At 51.8% G+C, this 21,121-nt stretch overlaps 1 protein-coding gene across 3 annotated transcripts in view; it reads right to left on the bottom strand.

Annotated features, from left to right (window-relative positions):
* Positions 1 to 20,876, bottom strand: part of TPST2 (tyrosylprotein sulfotransferase 2) — a 56,669-nt gene extending 35,793 nt beyond the window's left edge. For 2 of the 3 annotated variants that reach the window (XM_032653823.1, XM_032653826.1), the window contains exon 1: positions 20,778 to 20,876. The gene's annotated coding sequence lies outside the window, so the exon portion shown is untranslated. The remainder of the gene's footprint in view (positions 1 to 20,777) is intronic. The other variant, XM_032653825.1, reaches the window with a different exon arrangement.
* Positions 20,877 to 21,121: the final 245 nt, after the last annotated feature.

Below are 21,121 nucleotides of genomic sequence, written 5' to 3'. Positions count from 1 at the left end.
CGTCCCCTCCCCAAGTGGTGACGGCCAAAACTATCTCCAAGTGTCCCCTGGGGACACAATCACTCCTGACTGGAAACCAGTGCCTGGAACACAGAAGGCACCCAAGCGTGCACCTAAACAGAAGAGGCTTACCCAAGTATACTCCACTATGAAGCTCGCCTACTCTGGGAAGCCTTCCTTCCATGATGCCCTAGCCCGGTTAGTGTTCTTCTGGGCGCCCACAGCCCCCCGCACTCACCCTGGTGCAACCTCCTCCAAGGGCAGGAACTGGGTCTTGTTCACTGCCATACTGTCAATCCCTAGCTCGGCGACTGGTATATAGTAGATGCTTAATAAATATTTATAGAACTGACCCAAGAAACAGGGATGACTTATGCTGAAAAGCCCCACCGGGCCAGTTTTGCCTGTTTTAGTTCAGGGCTTTCATCCCTGCAAAGGTGCTAATAACAGTCCCAGCTCTGTTTACACACCAAGCACTAGGCTAAACACTCCAGCCTAGCAGAGTGTCGAGAGAGGGAAACTGAGGCTCAGACAGGTGAGCGCTTGACCTGTGTTCAAATCAGTGACTCGGAGGCTCAAAACTCCTGGTTCTACCTCTTACTGATCAAATGAAGTTACACATGGAAGAAGATATTTGCAATATATATGGCAAACAAGATATCTGTATCCAGAATATATAAAGAACTCTGGGAAATCAATAAGAACAGGAAAGGCAACCCATTAGGAAAAGGGGCAAATTTTAAGAGACACATCATCCAAGACGTTACCTATATAGTTAATAAGCATGTGAAAAGGTGCTCAATCTCATTATCCAGCAGGGAAATAAATGCAAAATAAAAGTACAACGTGGGGCCACTATACCTCTGAATGGTTTAAAAAAAGAAAAAAAAGAGGATAATACCAAGTGTTAGCAAGGATGTGATTCGATCAGAGCTTTCATGTTCCACGGGTGGGAGAGTAACCTGGCACAATCTCTTTGGAAATACTCTTTGGCATAAGAGACAAAAGCTGACCTTGCACCTTCCCTATGACCAGCAATTCCACCATTAAGGATATATCATCAGAAATGCATCTAACTGTTCACCACAGAGCACATGTCATGTTCCTGGCAGCATTATTTGCAACCGCCCTCAACCGGAAACCACTCAAATGCTCACTAACAAGAGGATGGATAAATAAGCAAATACAAATAAATCCATCCATACTGAACAGCCAGGAGAGAAAACAAGCCAGAACTTCACAAAATATGGGTAAACCGCTCAGATATTATGCTGAGATATTAGCCCCAAAAGCCAGTACAAAAGAGAACATAAGCTTTTATGTATGTAAAGCATTTTTATGTATGTAAAGCACTTTGTATGTAAATAAAGTACAAAGACAGGTGAAATTAATCTCTAGTAGGAGACTTTGGGATGGTGGTCACCCTTTGTGGAGCCTGGAGGGGGCATAGATGTCTTGGGGGCGGGTGCCGGTCATGTGTTTTTCTTGATCTGGGTACACACGGGCATGTTTATCTTTTGAAAATTCATCGAGCGGTCCTCTTATGATGTGTGCACATTTCTGTACGTCTGCTTGACTTCAATAAAAATAGCCTTAAAGAATCACACTTTGCCAAATGCAGCTGGGCATCCTCCCACCCACACCTTTCCTGTCTGTTCCAGAGGAACACACAGGACTCCATTCATTCATTCAAGGACCTCTGGCTGCCAGACACTCTCCCGGGGCCCGGTTTGGTGCCAGGTGCCAGGGACAGAAAAGTGGATTGAGCCTCGGCCCCCGATTTTGCCACTCACACCCCAGTGCCTGGCACACATACGCCCCAAACCCACACGCAAAAAATGAACCACCAGGCCGGGGCGGCTTCTGATCAGGGGCCAAGGAGGTGATGTCTGCTTGTTTTGCTCTCTCTCTCCCGCTTGGTGCGAGAAAGTTTTCAGGCTTTTTCCTTATGCTGGACCAATCCCGGTCATTCTGGCACAGGTAGGAAAGGTTTCGTACTCTGCTACTTGTCTGCCACCGTCTTCCCTCCCTCCTGCCAGGCTTTCCTCTGCTCCCCACAGGATGATGACTCCTGTGTTGTCACCTCCAGCCCAAATCTCTCTCCTCGACACCAGACCTGGCCAGCAATTGACTCCGCGTCACCTCCACTTGGCGTTGAGCTGGGACTTCAAACTTAACGTATCCAAAGCTGATCTCCTCGTTTCTCCCCCTAACTCACTCCACTCCAGTTGTGGGCAGCTCATTATGCCCGGGGCCAAAAGCCTCAGAGGCAGCAAGAAGGCCTGACCCCTCTCTGTCTCTTCCAACCCAACCCAACCTTGCGGCCAATCCTGTCAACTGCACCTTCAAAACAGAGCCAGGCAATGATTTCTTGGATCTGACATCAAAGGCACAGGTAATAAAAAAAGAAATAAACAAACTGGACTTCATGAAAATGAGAACGCTCTGTGCTTCAAAAGATACTATCCACCGAGTAATAAGGCAAACCACAGAATGGGAAAATAATATTTGCAAATCACACAACTGATAAGGGATTCACATCCAGAATCTATAGAGAACTCCTAAAACTCAACAACCAAAACCAAGCAACCCGATTCAAAAACTGCTGAAAGACTTGAAAGGACATTTCTCCAAAGAAGACATACAAATGGCCAAAAAGCACATGAAAAGATGCCCAGCATCACTACTCATCAGGGAAACGCAAATCAAAACTACAATGAGATGCCACCTCACACGGATCAGGATGGCTAGTGTTAAAAACAAACAAAACCCAGAAAAACAGAAGATAACAAGTTGGTCAGGATGTTGAAAAACTGGAACCCTTGTGCACTGTTGGTGGGGATGTAAAGTGGTACAGCCGCTGTGAAAAACAGTATGGAGGGTCCGCAAAAAATTACAAACATAATTACCATATGATCCAGCGATTCCAGGGCTGGGTATCTACCCAAAAGAATTGAAAAGCAGGGTCTCAAAGAGGTATTTTTACTCACAGTATTACTCACGATAGCTAAAATGTGGAAGTAACCCAAGTGTCCATCGATAGGTGAATATATCAACAAAATGTGGTAGTTCATACAATGGAATATTATTCAGCATTAAAAAGGAAGGCAATCCTGATACATGTTACAACATGGATGAAGCTTGAGGACATTATGCTAAATGAAATAAGCCAGCCACAAAAAGACAAATACCGGATGATTCCACTTACATGAGGTCCCTAGAGCAGCCAAATTCATAGAGACAGAAAGCAGAATGGTGGCTGCCAGGGGCTGGGGGAGGGAGGATGCGGAATGAGTGTTTGATGAGTACAGAGCTTCAGTTTACAAGATGGATGAAAGAGTTACTGGGGTGATGGATGGTGGTGATGGTTGAACAGCAATGTGAAGACATTTAATACCACTGAACTGCACATTTAAAGATGGTTAAGATGATAAATTTTATGTTGTGCGTATTCCAACACAATAAAAAAAGAGAACCCCCCCCCCACCAAACCAGAGCCAGAACCCACTTGCTCCGCATCACTCACACTTGCTGGGCGTTTGTATTTTGTGTATCCATGTCTCATCACCCTGGACCAAGGTACCCAGGTCTCTTGTCTGCCTAATTCCTAACTGGCCTCGCTGATGCCGCCCTAGTCTCCTCCGTCCATTGTCAGTGAGCAGCCAGTGACTGGATGAACATGGAAATCAGGTCTCGGCCCCTCCTCTGCTCTGAATCTTCCCATGGCTCCCACTTCACGCGGGAGAAGCCAGTCCCCACACGGCCCACAGGCTCTGGAGGCTCAACCCTGCCCACTGCCTTCTGTCCTCATTCCGCACCTGCCCTGCCTCGCTCTCCGTCAGCCACACGGCCCCCTTGCTGTTCCATACACACACGTGTGCGCACACACACACGCACACTGCCCGGATGCCCTCTCCCCAGACATCCACTTGGCCTTCCTGTCCTCGTTCATGCCCCCGCCCCATCACCCATTTCACACTGCAACCTGCCCCCAACAACACAGCACCCCAGACCCCCCTAACCTGCACCATTTGTCTTTCCTCCCCAGCACTTCCCAGTAGCTAACACGGCCCGTAACCGACTTCCCATACTTAACTGTCTGGGGTCCTTGAGTGCTTTGCTCGCCAGAGTGGAGCATGGTACATACTTAGCACTAAATACTTACTGAACAGAATTCTCGCCGTGGGCCCCTCTCCGGGCCCCTCTCTGCACAGCAATCATGAAATACCCAACTTCCCAGGGCGACCTCAACTCACCATGTTATCTCCTGACCTTGGTTCCCTTCCAGGCCTCCCTGTCGAACAAGATCCCTGTGAACCCCTTCCCTTCCATGAGCCTGATCCAGCTCACCACTCAGCCCTGTCCAGCACCCCAAACCTGGCCCCCAGCTCTTGCCCATCTCTACACAGCGGGCCTGTCACTTTCTGCTTGTACGACACTGCTCAGACTCCCCAAGGCTCCCCACTACCTTCAGGAGGTAATTCTTCACATGGCTTATGGGGGCCTCACCATCTGACCCCGAGCTCTGGCCAAACAGAACTACTATCAGCCCGGAGGCTGGCACGCACACCTGATTTTCCTATCCACATTCTGAGTCTACCTTAGACTCCAGGTGCAGACACCTGACCCGGGCCTGGATAATGATAGCATTCTGCTCCCAGGTCACAGTACTGGTTCAGGGATGGATACATGACTCAATCTAGGTCAATGGCAGTTGGCTAGAGACTCTTGCAAGATCCTCTGGGGAGGCGAATCAATTAGGGTACAGGGCCATTTCTAGTCACCACTTCAGAGCCTTCCTGAGACTGAAGCCAACCCAAGAAGGTGGTGCTGAGAGATAGAGACATGAATCACTGATATTAGTTGGGCTCCTGGATCCAGCCATGCCTGAAGCCATCACTACCCCTCAACTTTTTACATGAGCCTATAAATTTACTTTTTTGCTTAATTCCATGGAAACTGGGTTTCTGTCTCTGTTACTCAAGAGCCCCAACTAACTGGTACCTACGTACCCTCTCCTCATCCTTACCTTGGCCTGTTTGTTGTTGCCTTTGCTTAAGCATCACCTTTTCCAGAAAATCTTCCCTGAACACCCAGCCTGTAGTAAGCACTCCACTATGTCTCCCGGTCCCCTTACCATTGTCTACCCCTTACCATTCTCTATGATAACTGCTGTTTGCACCTCCTTGAATGTCGGGAGCTCATGGACTGAGGGGTCCTGCAGTCTTAAAAATTTTTTTGTTTCTCTTCCCAACCTTAACACAGAGCTTGGCCCACCCAAAGGCATTCATATTTTATTTTTTGAGCTCACTTTGCAGGTTACTAAGTTTCCCCAGGTATCAGGGAGCTGTGAAAAAAAATGCGTTTTGCAGGAAGATGGAGGTGAGTTTAAATTCTCCACCTGTCAGCTTTGTGACCTTAGGTGAGTCACTTAACCTCTCTGAGCCTCATTTTCTTACCTGTGAAAGAGGAGAGCAACTAAATACACATAAAGGCTTTAATACCATATTGGAGCAGATTAAATACTCCATTAAGGGCGGTGCCTGCTTCCACTTTCTCCCCCAGGACATAAACCCTGCCTTTTCCTTTCATTGTTGCTCCACCACTGGTGTGGGCATCTGTCAACCTGCCTGCTGAGAATGCATTCTCCAGTCTTCTGGGATCTGTCCTTGTGACTGGGGTAGGGCTGACCCCATGCCCAAGACCAGCAGCTGAGGTCTGGTCAGTAAGAGGGTACAGATGCTCATGGATGGGTAAGAGACTCCAGGTGGATGAATCGGAATCAATCCCAGGATTTGCAAGAATTATTAGAGAAATAGTTCTCTTATAGCTGAGATAGCTAAATTAGCAGGATGTATGCCTGGAGATGTTACTGGGGAGAGCATGCCTGAGAAAGAAGCCGTCACAGAAGAAAGCCCATCTGAGAGTAAAAGAGAGAGCGCTCTGAGACAGTGGAGTACCTGGATACAGCTGTACCTGAAGGCAGTCTACCTTTGGACTTAACCATTTACCTGACTCAATAAATGCCCTTATTTTTCACCTTAACTATTTTAAATTCGGATTTTACCACTCAAAGCCAACTGATACAGACACATAACAGGCTCTTTTTGACCTTTGCACACTTAGCACTCAAGTGGTCTTCTCCCAGGCCCTAGCATGACTTTTTAAAAAATTTGTTTTGACAATCTAAGCAACATTGATTTCCAAAGTCTTATTTGAAGACTCACAGTGATGGCTGGAGCCAGCTAACCACTCTCACTTCTGCCCCAAGGGTGTGGATCTGAGTTTTCCTCAAGCAAAACTAACCAGAGAATATCCTTACCAGACATCAGAAAGTTGCTCTGATACTTCATGCTTAGAAAGTCTTTGATTAACTTCCCCCTTCCCCTGCCCCTTAATTGTAGTTTATGGCTTTTCTGATTGCACTTCTTTGTTGTAGAGGTTTTGCAGTGGCAGACAGCCAAAAAGGTAGAAAGGCTTGACCAAGAACAAAGCAGGCGGATAATAAATACTTGCTGATGTAATGTTCCCAGATAAGACAGGTCTTTCGTCCAGGTGATCTTTAGGGCATCTGAGCAGGCGACAGGGGTGGGATTTGGGTGGGGGTCTTAAGAGCACAATTTGCAAGCAGCACATCCCTGGGAATCTAGTTTCCTCGGACATCAACCTGCCCTGCTGCTTCCCTCTTGGACAAACACAGCCCAGGACTGGGAGACCCTCCTCCCTCTCACGTGCTCCTGAAGCAGGTGGAAGAGAAAGAATTTCAAAGAGCTTCAAGAGCTGCTCAGAACAAGAACACTTCAAAAATCAAAGGGAGGAACCCATGAGGAGAACCGTCTCCTCACAGTCCACTGACTTCTGGAAGCCAGATTCAGAGTGAGTGAACGGCCTTTCCTTAAAGGAAAATGGTTTGGGGCTCTGAGGGGGCCTGGGACCTTGTTGGAGAGTATCTGAATCTGCAGACTTGCCCAGACATCAATAGGAACAGAGCCAGGGAGCAAGATACGGTGGAGAGAGTCCCTGAACTTCTCTGAGTCTCAGTTTCCTCATCTATAAAATGGGTGAACAACACAATCCTGATTGCTGTGAATTACTGAGCATGTCTACGCATCAGGCACCACATAACCTTATCTATAATCGTGCCAGGAACTCAAGACATGGTCACTAATATGATCCCCATTTTACAGGTGAGGAAACTGAGGCCCAGAGAGGGGAAGGGGCTGGCCCAAGGTTTCACAGCTTGTGCACGAGCCAACTCAAGTGCGTCTGACCCAAAAGCCCCATCTTTCCACCAAATAAGGGCTCCTCTTGATGGCTGCCTCATGGGTCTTTGTGAGGGGTCAATGACATCACACACAAAAAGATAAAGATGCAGCTGTTTGCTCAGAAACTGGCAAGTCATAGGGATTTAGGTATTTGAGAAATGGATGGATGGAGACACAGAGAAACCTCCTGAGTCCTCATTACCCACTTCATCTGGGCTCCTGCTGTCCCTAGTCCTAAGTGGAGAAGGTCCCAGACAGCAGAGCTGGGAGACAGTGACAGTAAGCAATCACATCCTTTCAGTAAAGGTGCACACACCTGGGTGTCCTCACCCTCCACAATGTGGGCTTTGCGCCACGGGTCTGGCTGTGCCCACCACTTCCTGCCACACTCCCAGCCCCATGGGGAACTTGCCACCCACCAGCCGACCTCACCAGAAGTGGGCCAGGGAAGAGCCATCCCTTCTCACCCATCCGTGTGGGGCTTTACCCCACACTGGTTTTTCTGGACCATAAGATGAGAAGATGATGTGCTGTGGACCTCCCCGCCCCAAGCAGCCCAGGACCACCCAGGGTCTCCAGCAGGAAGACATGCTAAACGACCTCTGGGGTTCAAGGCAAGAGTCCAGCCTTCCCCAGCTGCCCCGGTCCCACCAGTTTCACCTCCCACCACTCAGCTATGGAGCCCACAGGCCCCCCGAGGAAGGGCCCGGTTCAAATCCCATCCCTCCACTTCCCCAGATAAGAGGCCCAATTCCCCTCATCTGAAAATGGGGATAAAAATGCACCTCCCTGGAGGGTGAGATGACTTTTGTCCCTAGGAGGCCCTCAGCGGAATACCTGGCACACACTGGGGCATCAGTAAACACTGGCTACGAATATCATGACTGTGACAGCAAATGCCTTCTTGTCCCTATACTGTCACTGACACTATACCTTCTTCCTATGACACTTCCCTTCCCTGCTCATCTCCTCTAGTAATTACGGTAATAACAATAGCAATGATCACAATTACCAATTGCTGAGGGCCTCTTATTTGCCAGACTGTGCCCAGAGTTCTTCACACGGACCACCTCCTTCCCAGCACGTCCTCCTGGAACAATGCCACTGTGATTCCTGTTCTTCTCCTGTGATGGTTAATTGTATGTGTCAACCTGTTAATTGTAGGGGCAACCTAAGGGATGCCCACATAGCTGGTCAAACATTCTGGGTGTGTCTGTGAGGGTGTTTCTGGAAAGGATTAACGTCTGAATTGTTAGACGGAGTAAAGATCGCCCTCAGCAATGTGGGTGGGAATCGACCGATCGACTGAGATCAAAAACAGGGAGGAAGGAATTTGCTCTTTTTCTGCTGGAGAGGCATCTGCTTGACATCCATCTCCTGCCCTCGCACACAGAAGCTCCTGGCTCTCGGGCCTTCAGACTCGGACTGAGTTACACCACCGGCGTTCCTCGGTCTCCAGCCTGCGGATGGCAGATCATGGGATTTCTCCGCCCCCATAACTGGGTGAGCTAATTCCTGCCATAAATCTCCTCTTAAAGTACATCTCTCGGGCTTCCCTGGTGGCGCAGTGGTTGAGAGTCCGCCTGCCGATGCAGGGGACGCGGGTTCGTGCCCCGGTCCGGGAAGATCCCACATGCCGCGGAGCGGCTGGGCCCGTGAGCCATGGCCTCTGAGCCTGGGCGTCCGGAGCCTGTGCTCCGCAACGGGAGAGGCCACAGCAGTGAGAGACCCGTGTACCGCAAAAATAAAAAAATAAATAAATAAATACATCTGTCTCTCTATATAGGTCCCATTGGTTCTGCTTCTCTGGCGAACCCTAATACATCTCCCTGTGCATCTGTCTTTCCCCCTAAAACGTCAGCGCCCCAAGGGCAGGGATGGTGTGTCTCGCTCACTGCTGGATCCCCAGTGCCTAGCACGGGGTCTGGCATACAGAAGGTGCTCAATATTCGCTGCATAAATGAGACCCCATTGAATCCTCACAAAAACCTACTGACATCAATGATGATAGTGTCACTTTAAACTGAAGATGTGAAGGGTACAAATAACTAAGAAAATTACCCAAGGCGGCACAGCACTGAACGGTAAAACTCAGATGTGAACTGGGGCTTTCAGACGCCAAGTTCATACTCTTACGAATTAGGGAAATCTCACATCCAAAACAGGGCTCCACCTTGCAACCTGGGAGGCTGCCGATGGGGCCGGCCTTCTTGAAACACATCAAGGCTGTACTTTGGGGGTAACGTTTCCAAGGGGACCTTCCTCGTGCCATCAAAGCCTGGAGAAGTCGGCTCTGAAGGAACTTGTGGGTCACCACGGGAGACTGATGCCCAAGTAACTGGATGACGGGTTGAATGAAGTGAGAGCTGGATTAGGGAAGTAAGTCATGTGATCAGGGAAGTCAGAAGGCTGTGGATTCTGGCTGGGGCGTGGGGTGGGGGGCGGTGTGTGTGTGGGGCGTGGTGAAGCCCAAGCAGGAATCTGTGCTGAGTCTAAAAGGATGGGCTGCGTTTTAGCAGGTGCAGAGGGGAGGGGAAGCACCCCAGGGGGAGGGCAGAGCTTGATCACAGAGGCCTGGAGGTGTGAATTTGCGCTGGAAATTAGGAGACCGGCAAAGGATTCCCCGTAAGCAGAAGTCTGGGGGTGGGAGTGGGGGAGAAGCGAAATTATAATTGTAATAAAAATAACAACACCAGTAACTGTAATAACAGCAAACATGGATGTAGCGCTTACTCCGTGCCTGGGCACTGTTCTAGGCAGCATACACGTATTAGCTCATTTAATTCTCACAGCTAATCTACGAGAACGGTGCTGTTATTATCCCATTTTACAGACGAGGAAGCCGAGGCACAGAGAGGTAAGTCCTCACCTGAGAGCTCAAGGCAGGGAGATAGTGGAGCAGGGTCTTAAGCCTACACTGCCTGCTTTTAGAGCATGCTCTACCATGGTGGTTCTCGAACTGGGTTCCCAGACAGCTGCGTCCTGCAGTACATGGGAACCGGTAAGAAATGCAAATTCTCGGGCCCCTTGCAGACCTGCTGGATGGGGGATTCTGGGTATGGGGTGCAGCAAGCTGTGTAGAACAAGCCCTCCAGGGGGTGCTGCTGCTTGTTCAAAGGCACTGCACTACCAGGAACCCTCTCACAAGGGGTGGGGAGGCGACAGGCGGGCGGGAGCCGATCTCGGGGCCTGGAGTCGGGGGAGGAGGAGTATCCCTCAGTCCTCTGCAGGCAACAGGGAGCTACGCCTTCTCCTTCTGGGTTTCCCCAGCGAACCCACAATAGGCCTGTGATTACAACAGCATCCTCCGTGTGACGCAGACCAGGCAACATATAACCAGAGGACGGAGGTTCCCAAGGCCAGGGCAGCCACAGACCCTGCTGAGAACAGGCACACTGTCCACCCGCTGTGAGGTCAGCAGCCTCTGACCCCAGAGACCCGACCCCGTCTGCAGTCCTCAGGACTGTGCATCACCACCTGGAGGGTATGTAGAGACAGAGAGGGCCTCCCGGGAGGAAAAGCTTGCCCAGGGTCCCCCAGCAGGAGGGCAGGGTGGCCTCAAACCCGAGTCTCCCGCCTCCTAAGAGGTGGTTTTCACAGGACACCTACAGAGGGCCACCAGAGCACCCACCCGCTCTCCCTGTCTTGCTGGGGGTCGGGGACCCAGACTCTGCTCTGCGCTCCAAACCCGTCTGCGTGACCCTCAGCACATCACCTCAACTCTCTAGACATCAGTTTCTGCATTGGCGAAAGCAAGGGGCTGGACCCAACCTCTAATCTGGCTATGCTCCCCCAAACTCTCAGCCCTTAAATATGCACTGCTGGCCTACTGTGTGCTCAAGGGGAGCCAAGGACACACTGCCTGGTGCCTGCCCATGGAGCTCACAGCCTCTCGGTGGCCCAAGGAAGGGCGAAGGCGACGTGCCGTGGGCCTCGCACCTACTCCTGGGAGCCAGGATCCTCGATCAAACCCAAAGCGGCATTCAGCCCTCTTGCTGTCAACCCAGGCTTCCTCTCCGCACCCCGGGCCCCCACGGCCCTGGGGCCTGCTGGGCCGGGCGAAGGGCCCGGGGCCAGGGCTGGATTCCAAACCCTGGACTACAGCATGGCCTCCACAGACCTCCTAATCTCCCTCTCTTCACCGGGGAAGTGGCCCACACCAAGTCTCCCACACTTCCACTGGGGATGCTTGGCCGCTTCCCCGGGCTCTGCAAGGGCTCTGACGGTTCTGAGGCAGGATATCACTCACGGCCAAAGGAAGTGGGATGGAGATGGAGGAAGGGAAAGCAAGGAAGAGCGGTGTTAGGGTGTGTGCGTGTGGGGAGGAGAAGGGGAAGCGGTGCAGGTGGGGGAGGGAGACGACAGACAGACAGGGATAGAGATGGAGGAACCAGGGATGCGGAGAGACAGAGGTGGGAGAGAGATGTGGGGAGAGAGAAACAAGGAGAGACAGAGACAGGGGAGACAGAGTCAGGGGAGAGACATAAACAAGAGGGAGACAGGGATCGGAGAGACAGACAGAGAGCAACAAAAACAGAGACGAAGACAGACACAGGGTGTGGAGGAGGAGCAAGACGCGGAGAGGGAGTAGCCTGGAACAGGAACCCCAGCTGCCCAGCGAGAACCAGGACCCGCGCCTGCACCACCATGGCTAGCGGAGTCCTTCCCCACCCCCACCCCAGGTCAAGGTCCCTGCGGCTTCAGAGAAAGAGCAGAATATTAGGAGGAAGGCTGCTGCTGGTCTGGCCCCCTCCTGCCATGGGGCTCCCCAAATTCCCACCTGCTGAAGACCACCTTCATTCATGACGCTGGCTACAGCCAGAACCCCATTTACTCTCACCTACTTTTTTTGTTAAATGGATTCAATATCGTTAAAACATTTTCAAAGGAAACTCTACCCCCCAGCTTAAATTAAAAACACGCTCTAATTAAAAAGTAACTGCAAAAACACACGCAAAGGAAGCGATCCTTCTGCCTTCTAGCTGGAGACTGCCGCCTGCCCAAGGACCCCAGTGGGGGTCTGCTCTTTGTTAATCCACAGGACTCTGGAGAGAAACATTGAGGTAGCACCTAGTGAAGACTCTGTCCAGGGAGTCATCAGAGGGTAGAAGGGGACTTGGAGAGGAAAACTCTTTTTCATTCTCCAGGGTAAAATCCAGGTTCTCTGACCTGGCCAATTTTAACACCCTCCCACCCCCAACATACACAAGCAAACATACTAAAATCTCAGTGCCATGAACTCTAACCTACAAAGCCCACAGTTTTGTGGCTGTGGTTCCCTTCCCCTAGAAAACCTTTCCTGCCTTCCTCTACCCAGCTAACTCCTATAAGTATAATTTATACCCCCTCCTCCAGGAAGCCTTCCCTGACTGCCTCCCATCCTTGTGTCAATGTCCCTCAAAGCGCTTAGCAGCCTGCGTGGCCTCCTGCACCACAAGGCGAAGGGCTGGGCATCCCCCACATCTTCTCAGGACTCAGCAAGGCCCCCAACTCCCAGCACGGGCTGCGAGGATATTTGTTGTCTCAATGGAAGGACAAATAAAGAAATGAAGGTACCTGAGCACTCTTGGATGGGTTGAAATCAAAACAAAAGCTTCTCTGTGCTCCGTAAAAAATGTCCAGGCAGAAGCTCTCATGTAAAAAGAATGAGCTGACCTGGTTCCAACCGGCCTCACCCAGCTCCTGGCCCTCCAGTCTCTGGGCCAGCGACCCAATCCCTATGAACCTCAGTTTCCTCACCTATAAAATGGATACAGCAGTGAACTACCCGTAAAGAGCTAAGTACCCTGGAGGCCCTCAAATGTTAACTGCAATCATTCTTTTTATTACCACCTTATACTCACCAAACCACAAAATATTATTACTTGAAGGAACCCAAGAGTTGAGTAGATTGAGACTGCCAGACTTTCTGTAAATGGCCCAGTAATTGTTGTATTTTCAGTCCTGTGGGCCACAGGGCCTCTGCTGGAACTACTCTACCCTGCTGTTGTAGCATGGAAGCAGCCACAGACAAAATATGAGCAAAAGCGTGGCTGTGTTCTAATAAAACTTTACTTACACAAACAAGCAAATGGGCCGGATTTGGCCCAGGGGCTGTAGTTTCCTGACCTCTGATATAGGCTGTCACTGCTCCGAGTGTGGTCTTTAGACAAGCAGCACTGGAGCCTGCTAGGAGCTGGCAAGAAAGGCAGTCATAGGCCCTGTCCCCACCCGACTCAATCAGAATCTACACTTTGGCAAGAGCTCTAGGGGATTCGTGAAAGTGTTTAAAAGTTTGAGAGGTGTGGTCCCCAATTTCCCAGCTCAGCACCTCGGGTCAGAGATGTGATTTACCCTTTTTCTTGTTTGCTGCCTCCACCAGAAGGTGCACTGCGGAAAAAGTGGGACCTGGTGGCTTCCTGAATCCTGCACCCAGCCTCTAGCTGAGAACCTGTAGCATGTCCCTATTCAGCAAGTTACTGAGTGCCCAGTATGACCCAGGCCCAGGGCCAGGTGCAGGGGACACGCCAATTACTGCAGACATCACTTTGTGGCTCTCCGTGCAGTGATGGGATGGATGGATGACTCGCTCGGGCAGCCAGTGGAGTTGGGCAGATCTGGGTTCGAATCCCGGTGTTGTCACTTCAGGCCTGTGTGACCTCGGGAAAGTGACTTGAGTCTCAGTTTCCAGGAAATGGAGTTGTCAATAACAAAAATGTCTCCCTGGTACCCTGTGAGGACAGGGAGAGGGCATGGGATGGTGTCCCAGCAACCGTGCAGCTGGTGTGGATGCGCTGGTACACAGACACACACTCGCCAGTGCTCATGGCACAGGGACCTCGGCTGGCCCCAAATAGCTCTGTGGGTTAAGCAGGGACCTGGACCAGGTAAGGCGGGACCCTGGGGCCCAGAGACAGGGGCTCCTCACCCGGGGAGTGTGGGATGGGGACAAGGGTGTGTTAAAAGCCTTGAGGGTTTACAGTGGCAGAAGAGGTATCAGAGGCCTCAGACAGCCTCCAATAACCTAGAAAAGCAGAGCTGGAAAGACTCTTGGAGAACATCAAAACCAGTGGTTTAAAAAATATACCAATTTTTTTTTAACTTTCTTTTTTAAATAATTAGTTAATCATTTTGGCTGTGTTGGGTCTCTGTTGCTGCGCGCGGTCTTTCTCTAGTTGCGGTGAGCAGCGGCTACCCCTCACTGCGGTGTGTGCGCTTCTCATTGCGGTGGCTTCTCTTGTTGCGGAGCACGGGCTCTAGGGCGCTCAGGCTTTAGTAGCTGTAGTGCGTGGGCTTCAGTAGTTGTGGCTCACAGGCTCTAGAGCACAGGCTCAGTAGTTGTGGCGCACGGGCTTAGTTGCTCTGCGGCATGTGGGATCTTTCCGGACCAGGGCTCGAACCTGTGTCCCCTGCATTGGCAGGCGGATTCTTAACCACTGCACCACCAGGGAAGCCCTATATTATTTTTTAAAGCAACGGATCTGCTTGTTCAAGTGACACCCAGGCAGGTCCCTGGTGTCCTCAGAGCCCTGAAGGTGTGCACTGGGCCAGGGGGCTCTCGGGGCCAGGGGACCGTGGGGAGCAACCAGGACAGCCCAGGCCATCGATGGGGCAGCTTCAGGCCACTCTAGTTTTGCCCAAGCTCTTGAGTTTCCATAAGAAGTGAGACACTGGAATTATTCTCTAAAAATATTTGAATGTTTTCTTGTTTTAAAATACAGCACTAGGGGCTTTCCTGGTGGTGCAGTGGTTGGGAATCCGCCTGCCAACGCAGGGGACGCGGGTTCGTGCCCCGGTCCGGGAAGATCCCACATGCCGCGGAGCGGCTAGGCCCGTGAGCCATGGCCGCTGGGCCTGCGCGTCCGGAGCCTGTGCTCCGCAACGGGAGAGGCCACAACAGTGAGAGGCCCGCGTACCGCAAAAAAAAAAAAAAAAAAAATACAGCACTAGATTGGGATTGACACATATACATTATTGATACTATGTATAAAATAGACAACTAATGGTAACATACTGTATAGCACAGGGAACTCTACTTAATGCACTGGTAGTGTCCTAAATGGAGGGGATATATGTATATGTATAGCTGATTCATTTTGCTGTTCAGCAGAAGCTAACACAACATTGTAAAGCAACTACAGTCCAATAAAAATTAATTAAAATAAAATAAAATACAGCACCGTGGGAGCGACACAAAAACCAACCTGCAGGGCAAAGCCATTGACTAGCAGCTTGCTACAGCCCTACCTGCCCATTTCACAGGTGGGGAAACTGAGTCTCAGAGAGGGGAAGCACCTTGCCCAATGTCACACAGCAATGTGGAAGCAGAGCTGGGACTCAGTTGCCTCCAAGCTCTTGTCCAGCCCCCAACTGCTCATGAGAGTGGGGGGAGTGGGGGGACATTGAGGAGGGGGGTAGGAATCTAGTCTTCACAAGCCAAGAACCCTGCTTGTTCTGTCCGTCCAGGAAAGAATGTGGGCATAGAGGCAGGAAAAGGGATGAACAATTATTAATAACATAATTTTACAATCATATAATATGTAAGAATAATTCTATAATAATGTAATAATAGCAACTGACATTTTCTGAGCGTTTCCTGTGTGCTAGGCATTGAGACAGGGTATCAAGAAGGGGGTAAGATGAAAATGAAGAGTGTAGACTCTGGATTCAAACCCTGTCTCTCCCACTTCCTAGCTGGGTGACCTTATGCAAATTACTTCACCTCTCTGTGCCTCAGCGTGTACATCTCAGAGGGCTGCTGGGAGAATTAAATGAGTTCAAGTACATAAAGTACCTAGAACATTGCCTGGCACCCAGTAAGCCCTGTTGACATTTTATTTATAATTATTGCCTCTGGACAGATGGGGAAGGCGAGGCTCACAAAGGGACACGTTCAAGTGTCTCCGAAGATCCTGTCTGACCTTGGGGCCTTGCGTTTTGCCCGATAGAAGGGTAGGTATTAGGTTGGCGAAAAAGTTCGTTTGGGTTTTTCCATAAGATGTTACGGAAAGGGACTTCCCTGGTAGCGCATTGGTTAAGAATCCGCCTGCCAATGCAGGGGACATGGGTTCAAGCCCTGGTCCGGGAAGATCCCACATGCCGCAGAGCAACTAAGCCCGTGCACCACAATTACTGAGCCTGCGCTATAGAGTCCGCGAGCCACAAATACGGAGCCTGAGTGCCACAGCTACTGAAGCCTGTGTGCCTACAGCCCAAGCTCCACAACAAGAGAAGCCACAGCAATGAGAAGCCTGCGCACCGCAATGAAGAGTAGCCCCCGCTCGCCACAACTAGAGAAAGCCTGTGTGCAGCAACGAAGACCCAATGCAGCCGAAAATAAAAATAAATAAAGAAAATAAAATTAAGAAAAAAAATGTTACAGAAAAACCCGAACGAACATTTTGGCCAAGCCCAATACTTTATCCCCAATCCCTCCCGTCAACAACTGCAGGAGGTAGGTCCCATTTGCACTTCTGTTCTGCAGATGAGAAAACTGAGGCATAGGAAGGCAGCTAGGGAACCCAGACCCATTGCCCCTAAGTGGACTGGCCGGATTCTAACACAGGCCTGAGCCCTGGAGGATGCTATCACCCAAGCCCACTTTCTGGCCACCTGCCCACCTTCTGGCTACAGCCACGTGGGTCAAAAGTCTGGTTGATGCAAACTTCACTTGGCAGCCAGGGCAGCTGCCCTGCCCTTGCTGCCCACCTTCTGAGCATGCAGGATAACAAGCAGCTTCTCTGGGTGGCAGCCCCAGACGTCCCCCAGGGCACGTGGGCACTGCCCTCTTCGGTCCTTCCCTGCAATTTTTGGCCCAGCTCTCGGGCTGCTCTGAACGAATCATTCCCACAAATCATCCTCGGGCCGCAGCAGCCCAGGGTGGAGGAGACCCAAGCAGGGGCATGGGAAGGGGCAGGCATCCCAGAACCTTCTCTGGAGCAGCCCCATTCAGGGTGGATGTGTCTGCAGAGAGCAAGGGGCTTTGCTGCAGGCAGTAGGAATGGGCGCTAAGTGGGGAGGCCAGGAGCCAGCTACCCAGACAAGCTTCCACGCCGCCATAGGGCAAATCAAAGCCACACAGGCCACACCCGGGCTTTCAAGTCGTCAATACCAGCCACTTCTGACCTGCCACTCCTGCTACAAATTGATCCACAGAGTCACGTCGATAAAGCATCTGAACACTTTATGATTCCCAAAGTGGTACTGCATTCAGTCCATGCCCATTCCCCAGCAGGGTACACTGAGGCCCAGCAAGGGGCAGCCCCTTGACTAGCCTCCTCAACCCAGTTTCCGTTTCCCCAGGCTGCCTTCTTCGTGCACAGGAAATCAGGACTTTAAAAGGCCAAGAGAGTGAAAGTATGCACAAGTGAATAAAGCAGGAGGGGCTGTACACGGCCACCAGAAGGCCTGGTCTCCACAGCCCTCCCAAAGAGCAGCTGCCCAGGTGGGAGGAGGCCGGTGGCTGGGACCCGGGAACGCAGAGCCCAAGGCTGGTTGAAGTTCCCGAACCAGCAGGTTACAGGTTGAACCTCGTGAAGAACGGATGACCTTCAAGCCCCTTTGTTATCCTGTGATGCTGCCACCCTCTGACCTAGGATCTTCCCTGCAGCCTGGCCTCATGGAAGGCAAAGAGCATGTGGGAAGAGGTGGGCGTCCCAGGTGGGGGGACGACACCCGAGAGGAGGGACGGGGGTGTGTGTGTGTCCAGCGTGTCACGGGTGGGGCATCTGTCGCTCAGGACTGCTGGCCTCAGGCCTAGGGGTGGCAGCTCTGGAAATAAGCAGTGGCTCACTTAGGGTATATCTAAGGGAACCACGTGGCCACCAGGGGAGGTCACCTTCAGAATGAGCATAGTGTAGCGGGTGGAACACAGGCAGGACCAGACCCCACTTCCGAGCCAAGGGACAGGCCTTCCCTTAGGGCTGCAGTCTAGGAAACCCGCCAAGGGTCTCCCTGGCCTCCACATGGAGTCTCAGCTGTCAAAGGACCCCCGCTGGCCTGGTGTGGGAAGGTCTGAGCTGTCCCCGCCCCCGCTTTACCTTCATCCCATGCAGAGGTCCCTAAAGGCACCACCAGATCCTGTGCTGGGTCCTGGGTTGGGCACTGCGAGCCCCTGGGTTCCTCATGGCCTCCTCTGGTCCCGCTCAGGAACAGAAGGGACACAGTGCACACATACCTCGGCTAAGAGAGGCCCACAGGCTTGATCTGTTTCCCTCACTGATGGTCCCAGAGGCATTCCCAGTTACTCTGCTAAGGAGGAGCTTAATTTCATGTGTGTTAGTTTCATGTACGTTAATTTCATGTGTGTTAATTTCTAACTAGCACATCAAAGCCAGTGATTTCAAAGATTAGGACTGCTGAAGACTAAATTTGTTTAAGATTATACCCCAACCCTCATCTGCTGCTGCTGGGATTATAAAATGGTGATGAAGCTGCTTTGGAAAATGTTTTAGCGGCTCCTCAAAAGGTGCAACACAGAATTATCATATGACCCCCCAATTCCACTCCTAGGGCTGTACCCCAGAGAACTGAAAACATACGCCACACAAAGACGTGTACACGAATGCTCACAGCAGCACTACTCGTAACAGCCCCATAAGTGGCAACAACCCAAATGCCCAACAACTGCTAAATAAAATGTGGTATAACCATACAACGGAATATCATTCAGCCACTAAAAAGAATGAAATGCTGAAATAAAATAGTAATGAAGTACGGCATACTAGCATACGGACAAACGCTGGAAACATTCTAAGTGAAAAGCACCAATCACAAAAGGCCATAGTGCATGATTCCATTTATAGGAAATGTCCAGAACAGGCAAATCCACAGAGGTGGAAAGTAGATTAGTGGTTGCCAGGGGCTGGGGTGGGGGGATGGGGGGATTGGGAGTGACCACTGATGGGCCCAGGGTTTCCTTTTGGGTGATGAAAATGTTCTAAGATTAGACAGTGGTGACGGTTGCACAACTCTGAAAATCCTAAGAACCACTAAATTAAATACTTTAAAAGGGTGAATTGTATGGCATATGAGTTACATCGCAATAAGGCTACTATAAAAAAATTAAATGAGATTTAAAAAAAGGTGACATATATATTAAGTAAATAATAGTATCAATATTATACAATTGGGATCCGATGAGTTAAAACGGTTCATTTATAAATGACACAATAAACCCGATTTCACAGTCATGGAAACTGAGGCTGAGTGAGGGGGAATGACTCGCCCAGGCCACATCACTACTAAACCAGAGTGAGTCACACCAAAATTTGTCCAAACACAGAAGCTTGGCCTAACCATCTAGACACGCAGCTGAATGAAGGGATTTGAGATGGGATATGGGGAGAGGTGCCCACAGCCCAGAATGGGGGACAGACCTGCAAAGAGGTTAATAAGTGAGGGAAAGGGCCAGATACCTCTGTGGGATTCAAAACACGAAGCACCCAACAATGCCTGGGGAGTGCCAGGGAAGGCTTCTAGGAGGAGGTGCTGCCCAAGGAGGCTTCTGAAGGATGAGTAGGAGTTTACCAGCCCTCCTGCCCCAACACCTCTATAAGACGCATGAAGTCAGGGGGCCTAAGGGTGAGTTTCAGCTCTGCCACGTAAGGGTGAGTTTCAGCTCTGCCACATCCTAGCTGTTGGACCTAGGGCCGTGGGCACAAGACCTCTCTGAGCCTCAGTTTCCCCGTCTGTAAAAGGGGAAGTAGACAAGGTGATCAGCCCTTCTAACTACTGCACTCAATCGGATGGTTCCCACCCTTCCTCCCGAGGGGACCAGCCTTTGAATGGAAAAGCCAGACCTCGACCTCTGTCCCACATAATAATAACAGGCTTTGCCAGGTCAGGCGTGCCCAACCTTGGTGACCACGCCCCCTTTCCCTTGCTGCCACTCACGTCCCAGCTTTACAAGGCACCTCCCGTTCAGCTGTGCACACTGAGAAGGGGAGGTTACTGGGCGGTGGGATCCTCTGGTCAAATTCCGCCCCGCCTCCTTGCGGGTGACCCCCAAGTTCACCAGGGCTGCCCCTATCCCATGCTCTCGTCGCCCCCCTCCCCAGGCAGCGATTTCCTACCCCCACCCCCTTCACTTTAGATACGCCTGGTAACTCCACGGCGGCTGCAAGTTAACTTCAACGCGTCCCCCGCGCGTCCAGGCGCCCGCGTGTGGGGCGCGACGAGGAGGGGTCCGGGGCTCAGACAGCGGAGACACGCCGCCTCCCCCCCAAAACACACGCACGCTGAGCGTCTCCCCCGCGCAAGGTCCGAAGCGAGAATCGCGGTCACGGGGGCCGGGTGTCCGCCGCACCCGGGGGAAAGCGCTCGCAGCGCCGGGCGGGTGAGAATCCGCGAACCTCCCGCCCGCCCGCGCCGCCTCCCTACCAGCACCTAGCCGCGGAACCCGAGCAGCTGCGCCGGGCCCGGGAAGAAGCTGCGAGGGCCGAGGGCTCCCCGCCGCCCGAGGCCGACCCGTAGGCGGCCCCCTGCCGGGAGCTGCAGCCCTGGCCCCCCCCTCGCTGCCCCTGAGACACCTACCACGAGAGGCACGGCGCGGCAGCCCCGCGTGCCCAGCGACTCAGTGCTTGCCAGCCGCCCCGGCCGGGGGAGGCGGGACCATGGCGCCGTGACGGCGCACGGGGGGCGGTCCGGGACGTGGCCCCGCCCCCAGGTCCGCCCACGGCCGCTCCCCGCGCCTCCCGTCCCGCCTCCAGACCGCGCTGTGGGGCGGGGCGTCCATGGCAGCTGACTGCCCGCCCCGGAAACTCTGGTCGGCCGGCCGGCTTACCCACAGGGCGGGCAGCTCATCGCTTTCCCCACCCGCTGCTACTACTCTGCTTAAGAGAAGTTCCCTCTGTCTACAAGCAGGGGAGTGGAATGAT

The sequence above is a fragment of the Phocoena sinus genome, chromosome 14 (assembly GCF_008692025.1).
Source record: "Phocoena sinus isolate mPhoSin1 chromosome 14, mPhoSin1.pri, whole genome shotgun sequence".
Classification (NCBI taxonomy): domain Eukaryota; kingdom Metazoa; phylum Chordata; class Mammalia; order Artiodactyla; family Phocoenidae; genus Phocoena; species Phocoena sinus.
Note: the sequence above shows the minus strand (reverse complement) of the source record. Positions and strands in the feature narration are given on the sequence as shown.